Here is an 11,427-nt window from a genome sequence, read left to right as displayed (position 1 = left end):
TTTGCTTGAACGTTGTTCGAAAATTTGGCAGTATTTGACTCGAGGATAGGATAGCGGAAACACGGTTACTTTGTAACAATAAAGTAACAAAAATGAACGAATAAGCAATTGTTTGCTGTTCGATGGCGATTCTTCGAGAAGTTGATAAAAGTTGATGAAACATGGACTTTTCGTTTAGTGCTTCAATTTTAGAAATTGAAGTGATTTCTTCTTGAACGCTCTTCAAGATTTTATTCGATGGAGAAGATATTGTTTCTAGCGATGCACAATCCTTTGGATTAAGTTTACGAAAACGGATTTTATAGAATTTATTGGAACGTATAAGAGATGGATAACCTTTGAGCCTTCTGTTGATCCTGCAAGACTAGTAGTCGTGAAATTATGCATTAACTATATATGGACATGGTATGAATTGTTAGTTAAGGTGCCATTTCAACCACTTGTGGAACTAGAATTTTACGAAGACCATTGCAATAATAGTGCGGGTTCTAAGAAGAGATGCATTATGCTTTGAGAAAGAGCTCCCTTGAATTATTTTATCCAGTCCCTGCAGCCCATCTCGATGGATCTTTGATTGGAATTCAGGGTAGGTTTGATCTCGGTGCCGGGCAAAAGGCGCCATAGTGAACGGTGTTCTCCGAGTCGCCCCCGAACAGAGGACCAGGTTCCTCTGGCAGGGCTAACGAGTCCGAAGGGGCCGTTCCAGCGTTCTTTTCAGAGTCAAGTTGACAAAACGCGGGAGGTGCGTAGCATAATGGGCCGGTCCGCTCGCGGAGCCAGCCGGAAGGCCACAAAAGCTCTCAGAAAAGCTGGCTGGATTTCGGTGGAGGGAAACGCGGGGCTGGGAGGGGAAGAAGTGACGCGAAAGTAGGAAAATGATTACACGGACAACCGGCAGAAGGGTCAAACGCGTCGGTTCCTCTCGCGAGGTCGCAGCTGAAGAACGGTAGAAAAATTCTACAAAGCAGTCGGTCCTACATGCGCCGGTATTTACGTGTCTCCCTCTGCCAGCCCTTGCCGAGGTAACGAGAAACCGTTGGCCAACCCCTCGAGGAACGCTCCGAAGAGAGGGTAGGAACAAGAATGCGAAGCCGGCAGAAGATACCGAACTAGTTCCAGCTAATTCTAATGAGCCTATTGCCGGATTGTTTGTTGGACCGCGGGGTGTCAGCTTGTTTGGGGTTGCTTCAGCGATCCGAGGGGACTATTGGCCATTTTTTTCGGCTATCAAAGACTGCTTATTCGAGTGCAAAGAGCTCGCAGTTCGTACATTCTTTGGGTTACGTAGCTACCCGGGGTGGTGAAGTAAATTGTGAGAATGGGTTCTTTGATTGTATAGCTGTGGCATCAAATTAATTGGCTGGCTTGGGTGAACAGTGAAGAAGCTGATACACGAATACGCCGACTGACACACCGAAACTATAAATAATCAAACAATTTCAGCGCAGTAATCAAATTTAGTCACGCTACAATCTATTTCCAAATCTGATAAAAGAATAATCTCATCCATATATGACTGAGTTAGATGATTCTATGACCATGATTGGTGGCGTAAGTGACATTTTTCACAAGAAGTGTTATTGTTTACTGACCAAATTTATTTTTAACATAATTTTTAGTAACTTCATCATTCATTCCCCTCGTCTTTTTAACATTTCGGCATGTTACATTCGAAGGAAAGTCTAAATTTTAAGCTGGACAGAAGATTTTTCGTACATCGTAAGTATGAAATGAAACGTCTTTAGATTAACAAAGGATACCAGAGATCGATAAATAATTGCAATTCAGCACAAGGCCTTCTCCATTGAAGCGAATCCCGCACAGGCTTCGAATTTCGACAAAGGGCTGCATTTTCGCAGATCGTCGGCTCAAATCGATACATTTCGGTCAGCCTTGTGCAGTTGCGTGAACAGCGTTTCCTAAGTGTCCCGAAATCGGCAGCCGCTTAAGAGATTTCGCGGGAGGGTGCAAGTCGCCCGGAATTTCACCGGTCCATGGGCCCCGGAACACTTTTTCGTGGTGGCTACGCGTAATACTGGGTACCGAACCGGCCGGGCCGCCTTGTGTTGTCCGTATTTTACTTTGTGCCCGGTGCGTAAGAGGATTATATCCTTCGCGTGGTAGGGGATGGGCGGTGAAGGGTGTCGGGGGTGAGAGATACGTAGAGAGAAAGAACGAGAGAGTGAGAGAGAGAGAGAGAGAGAGAGAGAGAGAGAGAGAGAGGGATGGTCTGGCTCGCGGGAACGATCTTTTCGAGATTGAGAGAGAGAAGCATCTGGCCAGCGGGGAGGGGTAAGAAGATACCGGAGGAAGACAGAGACGAGTGAAAAGGGAGGTAAGTGGTGGGTATGCTTCACTTTTCACGGGGCGCCATTGTTCCCTATTATCCGGCGTGATTAGTCGATGATGCAGGTAAGCTACCGCAGGGGGTCCCATTATACTGCTGAGAGAACTACTCACTCATCCGCGAACTGCGTGAGTTTCGCCGGAATATTGCGACCATCCTCTTGCAGCTTGTGCTTCCTCTCTCTCCGTCACCCTCGGCTGTCGGCTCTCCGTCTTCGTCGAACGCGCGGCAGATCGGTATCCTCGCGATTCCGTCTCCCTCGAACTCGGCTCTCGCTTTTCTTCCTCGTCGAACGCAACGCGGACCGGTGCGGCGGCGGCGGCGGCTGCCGGCGAATCGGTTGCCGCCGACCTGCTGTGAAATTTATACTCTTACCGTGTGCCGCAACAATGATCGCGGCCGTTTTTGCACGGCCGATTTGTATTATCGTTTCGTCCGGCCTTTATGCCCCAGGGGAACGCGAATCTGCTTTGCCGAGTAATTAGACCGTGCGCCGAGCCGAGCCGCACCGTGTCGGCCCGCACCTGGAGATCGATTCCCGAATCGATCTCGCGCACGACTGCCCCGCGAGTCTTCTGGGATGCTGGTTTTTAAGTCCTCGCGGTCGCTGGATACTTGAAACCAGCGAAACCGGCCGTTTTACACGGAATTCTGGAGTCGAGCCTGTGGTGAGCTTCCCAGGGCTCTCTCCTTCGGTTGGGAACCAAGAGGAATCTGTAACGGATACGCCCTGATCAATCGGATTCAGATTAACCCCTTGTAATCTGTACACTGGCGCGTTTCCGCGAATAACGTTACAGAGTTAATGCTGTAATAATTGGATAACGGATTTTGGGCATTGTGATGGAAATGAACAGGGAACGTTAAAAATTGTAGGGAATTCTAGGGAAGTAATTCTATTCCTAAAATCGATTGAAGATAATTTTTAGTTTGTCGAATGGTGAACGGGAAATACGATAGAAATAATTAGGAGACGCGAGTATTTTGATAGTGGAGTAATCAGTTCCAGTGATGCGGATTCGTACAATAGCGTTGTACAGAAATCGCCTTATTATTTCATTTTTGGAACTGCTCGCTCGAACAATGATTTGCATGATTTCTCGAGTTTCTATGTTTCGCATCGATGATGACTCTGTTACTAAGAAATTAATAAAATTAGCGAAACATTTTATTTGTTTTTTCCAATTTTTATTTATTTTCAATTTTTTAATTTTAGAATTTCTATAACCGATTTGTTGAGGTTCTTACGATTAAAATGATACCAAACATGACTATATTCCAATTAAGAGGGTATTCCTGTTTGGAATCATAAAAAATCGATTTTCTTTTGTTTCATTTTTTGAAAGTATACGCTTTCGAAAATATCCCTACAGTTTATGTACATTAGGATCTAAAATGTAGGAGAACATGTCTATACAATCATTGTACAAACACTGTAAAATAACAAAAGTGTCTAAAATCTTTTCAGTTAATTATATTTTTGATTCAGCCTCTTCTAGAAAGTCTGTCTCCTCGAAACAGTAACATATTCGCATAAGTTAGCAATCTTAGTCCAGTAATAACAACAATCATCTAATGGATGTCATCTTTTAAAAATAACTGAACGCATTCCGGTTTAGGACTTCGAATTCCAACGCGTGGTAATCATCGTCATTTGGTCGTAGATCGTCGAACCGATTCGATCCAGCATTTAATCTGCGGCGGGACACGGCAGAATTTGCGCGGCTTTCAGAAGAAAATTGGAAGCTTGGATTCCTTTTGCCGAGATCCGTGCTTCGGGCTACGATCGGTCTTCGCATGAAGATTAGCCCGGCGAAAGTGGCGCGAGCGGGGGCTGCATTTCTGCGGTAGGGGCGGTTAGGGGGTGAGCTCACGGGGACAAAGCGTCCACGAAAATGAGCTACGGGTTCTTTTAATTCGCGTTTACTGTGAACGGCGTCAAGTAATTAGTCGCTTACTCGCCGGGTTTAATGTAAGGTATTAAAAGCCGGCAGCCAACCAGCTCACCCGAGGCTTTTCTTCTCGCTGCCTTGTTCCACGACCTTCGGGGCTCCTCGTTTACCTTCGTCGCCATTATGTCCCGCCCTTCCTCCACGGTTTTAAGCTGCGACCGCCGTTAATCGCTTGTTATCTAACCGCTCCTCCTCCGATTCCACTTTCTTTCCTACTCCCCTTAAGCTTGTCCTTCTGTTTCCTCTCTCTTACTCTCTCTCTCTCTCTCTTACTCTCTGTCTGCCTCTTCACTCTTTATTTCGATCTGTTCCGCCGTGTATCCCTCATTAAACGGGCTTTATGTCACGGCTGTTGAGCTGATCGATCTTCCCGGTCACCGGCGCCTTTCGCTCTTTACGGTCGCGGAGGCGTCGCGTTATCAGTGTTCGATCACGCGACGTTCCTTCTTCCTTCGAATCCAAGAAAGGAGGAGAAATTAGAAGCGGATCGTGTTATATCGGACATCATTTTATAGCGTCGACGATGACAGGAAGGACTAGAAACAGAGAACTATTCGATGGAACAACGATAGAGTCGCTGGGATTTCGAAAACGTTACGAAAGACCAAACTTTCGGCTGACTAGAAATCCGGCGTTCGTGTTACACGACCTAATACTTTAATCTTCACAATACCCTAAAAGGAGAGGGAAATTTTTTTAACAACGTTCTCCGATCCTTTTAGCGTCCCCGCAGTTTCATATTTCACGTAGCCATTTCTGTCACAAGTGCATAAAGTTTACTGTCTATTATACGGCAGTATTATAATGCATCCTCTTGTTGGGCGTTGCTAAATACACGTAGGGAGCACGGCGATGGATACAGAGACCCTCCATAAGAATTCTTTTTTCGACAAGCGACGAGTATTTCTAGACTCTCGTACACAGCGAGACCAAATCCGTAAAATAAAATCTATGCTCGCATTGACAGAATAAGAGAGCGCGTAGAGGATAATAAAAATATCTGCAATGGCACCAGGACGTTCCGTGCTCGCCGCAACGATTCACCCCTTGCCACCCTTAGACCCATTGCCGTTTGTAGAAGAAGTTCCGTATTATTGCGAAAGTTCTTGGACGTCGACGAATAACATAAAACCATCGACATCCACGCGACACTATGGCCGGTTTCCGAAAGTTATCAGTATTTATCGGTGCTCGTCTGCGAGCACAAAAGGGAACGGCCGAGGGACAGTTCGCAAAGAGCCACGGGACACAGTCGGGGGCTGTGCTCGAAGGAGTATAAATTAAAATCGTGGCTACGACACCGACGAGAGGGGTGACGCCGATGTTGCGGTCAATAATGGCGTTTTCACGTTTTGACTGGCGACGCCGGGGATGCGATCTAAATTTCGGGGACGTGCGCCGGGGGTAGTGTTAATGGACGAGGGCGAGTGTATCCCCTAAGGACAATCGTGCCGGTCAAATTAGGTAACTTTCGTAAATAGCCCCGGCATGGTGCTTTGCCACCGCCGGGGCGAGGGACAGTCGTGAGTTAAGGACTGCTCTTCTGCGAGCGTCTCTCTTCGCCGTGGTGCCTTTGTTAAGGAAATCGAAGTAATTGTCTCGGAGCCTCTGAACAGCTAAGCGTCAATTACTCGTCTGAGAAATTTGGGGAAAGTCTTGCAGGTTTTATTAATTCCGTGGTTGAGCAGCTACCGCGACACATTTGTTTATACTGATTTTCTACTTTCAGTATTTTATTAGCAGGATCCTTGTGCACAATGAAGATTTCTTACATTGGTTACAAGAAGGTGGATAGAAATCCTTCCTCCTTTTAATTTCAGTAAGCTGAAAATAATTTAACAGCGCCCTTAACCGTTTCCGTCACAAGTGCATAAATACTGCAGTCTAGATGTCAGCTGCAGAAGTTACGTTCTTTGTGCAGAGACAACTACTTTGTAAGTTGTTTCATTTATTAATCTTGTTGTTTCCCAGACATTCTGGCTGCTTTACATGTTGGAAACTAGAAACCATCTGAATCACATCGCCTATCAATACGATAATTAATCATTGCGCGTAATCTGAATTTCAGCAACCATGCAATTTTTGTTTTCTCCGCAAACATGAAGTCTAGTTGTTACATCGTGTCCGAACAAAAATGCATTGAATTGTCGGATAGTCTTGTTATCATTAATTAATGTAATCGTTTGGTTGATTAATGCTCACAAATTCTGTCGAGTCTTGGAATTTAATATTCCGCCGGAAAGTTCGAATGGTAGGTACGGAACGTAACGAACAAAAAAAAATACATTGTTTTAAACAAAAAGACATTGTTATTCCGTGCGGGGGTATAATGTACGAGGATTTATTTGCAGTCGGGTGCATTATGATTATTTTAATAAACGTACGGAGGCCGGCCGTTCGATGAAAAAAGACGTATTTAATTAAAAACACGCGGCGGCCCGTTTATGGGCGTGCAATTAAGTAAACAATACTTTGCGCCAAATAGGCTGGCCGCGCGCGCGGGCTCGTTACGATACGCAACAGTAATGTTGATACAAAAGGAAACAGAAATTGGCCGACATATTATGAACGCGATATCATTCCGTGTAAAAGCGAGCCTTCCCTATCATCGAAATTCTCGATACGGCACGGGAGCACGCGCGCGCGAGCGCGATTCATTTGAACCAGCGAAACTGCGATGATGGTGCACGGTATCCTCGGCCGCTCCTTATTCGTCAATATAAACGAGTAATAATTATTCGCGATCCCCCTCGGTAACGAATGGCGTATCTCGCGATTAATTAAAAAGCTATTTAAACGGAAAATCCCGCCGACCGACCGGTCGGCCATCGAACGAGTTTGAAAAAGCACTGGGCGTTTCGGCGCGCCACGAGCAAAAAGCCCAGCCGAAAGAAAAAGGGAAAACTCAATCTTCGATATTCGTTCCGCGAGAAGGGAAAACATTACGCCGCATCCATAATACAGCACCTGCATTTCCTAAAACCAATAAAAAACGCGGAATAAAAGCAGCACGCGCGCGCGCACACACACACACACGCAGCCCCGACGCCGCACCGCCGACGCAGCCGGTGCGCAATGGCTCAGATTGATCTGCTTCATTCAAGATGATTCCCTTTTCTTTTTTATTTCGCCTCTTTTTGTTACGCTCGGAAAGCGTTCGGGAATTTTCGCTCGATACTCTCGCGCTTGGATTATTAATATTAATTCGAATGCCGGTCGTTAACGGGACGGATTGTTTTATCCGCTCCGACAAATTCTTTTAATCAGCGCTTCAAGATTTTTAACAACGCTTCCCTTAAATCCTCTCCGATGGAAGATTATTTTAATCGTTTGCCGTGCTTGTCTACGGTCTCGAAATATTTTACGCTTTACCTATCGGAAACGTATTACCGCGATTGTTGATTATTGTGTTGCCGTAAGAGGATGCTTATACATCTTTTTCTACGTGATTTTATTCGCAATAAATTTGTTCCTAGACGATCGAAATTGCTGCTGCCATTGAACAATCGGTGTTCAAGCTGCGAACTCTAAAAAATTATGAAATATCGATGTTATAGTTAAAACTCGCCGAGTTTTTGTGACTCATCGCTGTGACTCTCCTTTTCTCTATACTGATCTTTAGTTTGTGTCTGCTTTGTATAATATATTGTAGTCATATTGTTATCATGATCAGTTTTATTTTTATTATTATTCTAATATTATTACTATTATCATTATCATTTAATATTTTTACAGAAAACGTTTTTGTAGAAAAATTGAAAGGACATCCGGCCAATTTTCTCTAAATAAATTAAATCGCCGGTAAATGTGTTAAATGCGAAAATGTCTTCTTTCCGATCAATGCAGCAGTAGCGAAACTAATTTTCTGTGATTGTCTTCCATCAATTTTACGCATTGCATTTATCTGTTACGAATCCATTTTCCGAATCGTCGGCGTGTTTTCGCAGTCCGGTGTCTGCGAAATTCGAAATCCCGTTTCGAGGTAATAATTGCGGAGAGGAAAGTCGGCAGCGATTTCCAGCAAATTAACCGCGTCTGTGAAGTTGCCACGCGTCTCCGGCCTCCCTCCGCCATTGTCTTTTTACGCATACATTTTCCAGGTGTATTTTCGACTGTTCTTGAGCCGGACCCGGCTGAAGCCGGAAAAATTCCTCGGACCGAGCGTTGGGCCACGAGATCCCACGAAAAGTCGTAGTTTCGACCCGCGAGACTTGAGGCTTCGACGCACACCCCCGCAATGCGTTTCCGTCTCGCTGTTTCTGTTTGTGCGGGGAACACGCACACTCGCTTGAACGCGAACCGGCCTTTAGAAATTCTCAATGCCCCTGGAAAATTGGAATTACGATCTTTTATATGGAAATTGTATCGCGGTGATTTAAGGGCCGAAGAACATCGTTACCACGTTATAAGAATCTCTACAAAAAGGGTGAATTTATTTCCGGAAAATACAAGTCGGAATATTGCTGATCAGCAAATACGTTTCCTCTTAATTAATATTTGGTTCGATTCCGCGCTTTCTAGTTCAACGGTTTCCTCTCAATTCGCAGAACATTAAAAACGTAGAACCTAATTCAATATCGACGTTATTTCCATGCAATTAGGCGTGCACGATCGATGAACCTTTAAGCGAACTCGGAGAAGTTTAACCTAATCGATCCTCTCGTCTACTTTGATTCGTGAAGTTCGAATAATCGAGACGATTTCTGATACACGAGCTCTGCTACGCATCCAAAATATTTCCCTAATAAGTTGCTATTTATTATTATAACACCCCTATGTATCATGTCCAATCAGACTGATATTCCGCCAACCCCTAAATTCTCCGGGGAAAATGCACCGAAAATAAACCGAAAAAGAACAGCGTTCTCTTTCGCCGCAAAAGCAAAATCCACTCAGGCACAAGGGAGAGCTGCCGGGAAATCTAACTGACTTCGTGATCAAGCCTCCGCGACAGAGAGGCATTAACAAGACGCGCAATCCGAGTGATGAAAAAGGAAAAAACGGCCGGGTCGCCGCGGTCTCCTCCATTTCTTCTCGGTTCCAGGAGCGGTCAAATGTTCCCGGTTCCATTCCGTATTAATCCGCGGAACTGCGGGAGCCGCGTTGCTCGTGCGGAAACTTTAGAACGACGTCTCCCTGTGCATGCAAACGTGCACGTAAACGCGCGCGCGTGTTGTGCGGTATCGCGCGCGCGAAAGACAGTCCCCGGTGGATTTGAGTTTCGGGCCGTTTCTGGCAAACCGAGCAAGAAACAGGGACGTCGGAGGAGTCGGTGCGGGGGGCTGGAACTCGCAGCACTAGGAGCAGAAAGGGGGCGGCCGGGGGGCAGGAGGGGCGGCCGACTTCTTTGGGAGGGCTGAAATGGAGTCTTGCGCTCGCGATGATTACGCGCGCGAAAGAAAGAAAGAGTGGAACAAAGAGGAGGCATGAAAGGAAGGAGGAGACAGGAAAACCGGGGGGGTCGGGAGCGGCAGAGGGGGGGGGCGGTCGCGGGGCTTGGAAGCGGCTACACGAAGCTGCGACTGGGTCTCCGTGATATTGCCGCCCGGCTAAATGAAACCGCACGTGAAAAAACGCCGGGAGAGAAAGGTGCAAGAGCGCTTCGTCGACGCTCCGGCGAATCGTCGTCCCGACGCCTACTCGTTCGATTTTCTACGGCCTGCCCCTGCTCCCGCCCCCCCTCTTGCCATCTCGCTCGGCGCGGCGCCCGCTCGATTCGGAAAATTCCAACCCGCGGACCGGTCTGAGGGGCTAAATCGAGCTCGAGGTTTCTGCCGATTAACGGCCGCTTCTATTTTCCGAGGAATTTTCGCGATCGGCGCTTCCTACGAACCTCCCCGAGTTTACGGCCTAGATTCTGCGGCCCTCTTCTTGTCCATTTCGACGGGAGGATGTTGGAATCCATTAGCGGAACTTGGATATGTTGTTACAGGGATGCTCGAGCTGAGGAAGCGTTGTGAACAAGGGGTTTGTCGCTGCGGCCAATGACAGATCGCCACGTGGATGGGCGGGGACTCGGCTGGCTGGTCATGTGACCTGCGCATGCCTGCTGTAGTCTCCTGGACTGCACTCTAGACTCTTGTAAATCACGCGATTAGAGAGTTTGTTGTTACGAAAGTCAAATAAAAGCCCAAAGATCAGTCGCTGATCAGCATATTCATCAACTCCTAAAGGTTTCGGAATAGAAAATAAATTCACCGATTATATTAGCGACGGAATCGTGACCACTGCTTTCTATAAGCTCGCTACCAACCCGGAACTGTTCCATTTCCGAGAGCAAAAGCGTTAAAAGAATTAAACCATCCGATATCAAGCACCAAGAGGCATTTACCTCTCGAATCCTATTTCTCGAAACTCGTTACCATTCTCCTAGGCGGGTCAAAACAAAATTCCCCGAGAAGAAAGAAGCCACGGCACAATTCCCCATTCCCGTCCGCAACGGCCGGCCGGTTAAAAGGCGCGCGATCAAATTTTCTCCTTTCCAGGGGCGGCTTGTCGGTGGCTGCCGGGGATTGCCGCGCGAGATAAAGACATTCTCGATGGCGGTCAGTGGCCGGTCTATTCTGGCGGCGAGCACGGTTGACCGTTGCCAAAGGACCGTTCATTGCGGAAACGAAAACGCGAATCGCCGGGCGGAGGAGCGGGACGGCTCGGGAGCGAGAACGGGCATACAGGCTCGCGCGCCCGAAGAGAGGAAAAAAGGGACGGACGGAAGAACGGCGGGAGAGGACGAGGATAGGAAGGACGAGGAACGGGGAGAGGGAGAAAGAGAACGAGAATCGGGAGGAGACAAACGTGGAGGGACACGGTTCTGGAGAGAGAGAGAGAGAGAGGGAGAGGGGCGAGAGAGAGAGAAACAGAGAGAGAACGAGAAACAGAGCGAGAGAGCGCGAGGACAGAAGGGGGTGAGAGACGGTCTGGAAGGGAGGCGTAGCGTGCTTTGGAAGGGTGGGAGCGGGGGAGTGACGCGATCGATCGGATGGCTCTCTGGTTGCCTCCGGTTCAAAGAAAAGCCGGCGCGCGGAATCGGGTGCGGTAGGTAAAGCGTGTATACGCGCGACATCCGGCTAATCAGAAAATGTAGGAGCGCGCGAGAGACTAATAGAGAGTGAAAAGGCATCGGATAAA

Source organism: Megalopta genalis, chromosome 15 (genome assembly GCF_051020955.1).
Source record: "Megalopta genalis isolate 19385.01 chromosome 15, iyMegGena1_principal, whole genome shotgun sequence".
Classification (NCBI taxonomy): domain Eukaryota; kingdom Metazoa; phylum Arthropoda; class Insecta; order Hymenoptera; family Halictidae; genus Megalopta; species Megalopta genalis.
The sequence above is the reverse complement of the archived record's forward strand: the minus strand, read 5'-3'. Positions refer to the sequence as shown.